Here is a 429-nt window from a genome sequence, read left to right as displayed (position 1 = left end):
GGTAGAGGAGGCAGGCCGACGAGATGGCGCGGGCTCCGGGCGGCGAGGTCGTCGCGGCGACGGGCGATGGGACCGGGGGTTTGCCCCGATCCAGATCCAGCAGGGGGGAGGAGTGGTGCGAGTGGGGAGTGGGGGTAGGTTAGGGTTTCGGTGGGTTTGGGGATAAGGGGAGTGGGGGTGGCCGCAGCTGGGCCGGTGGGTTGCGGCCTGGTGGGCCGAAGCCCAAGGGGCCGGGGGGCTTTCTCCCCCTTTTCTAGTTTTAGTTTTAGTTTTAGTTTCTCTTTTTTTCCTTTTCTGTTTTATTTAGTTTAGGGCATTTAGGTATTTTGTAAAATTGTGTCCTCTACACCATAATTACCAGTGCAATATTTGGCACCCACCGAACATTTTTGTTTCAATTTTTAAAAACTTTTGTTGTTTGCCATTTTT

Source organism: Triticum dicoccoides, chromosome 7A (assembly GCF_002162155.2).
Source record: "Triticum dicoccoides isolate Atlit2015 ecotype Zavitan chromosome 7A, WEW_v2.0, whole genome shotgun sequence".
NCBI classification, from domain to species: domain Eukaryota; kingdom Viridiplantae; phylum Streptophyta; class Magnoliopsida; order Poales; family Poaceae; genus Triticum; species Triticum dicoccoides.
This window is presented reverse-complemented; position numbering follows the sequence as displayed.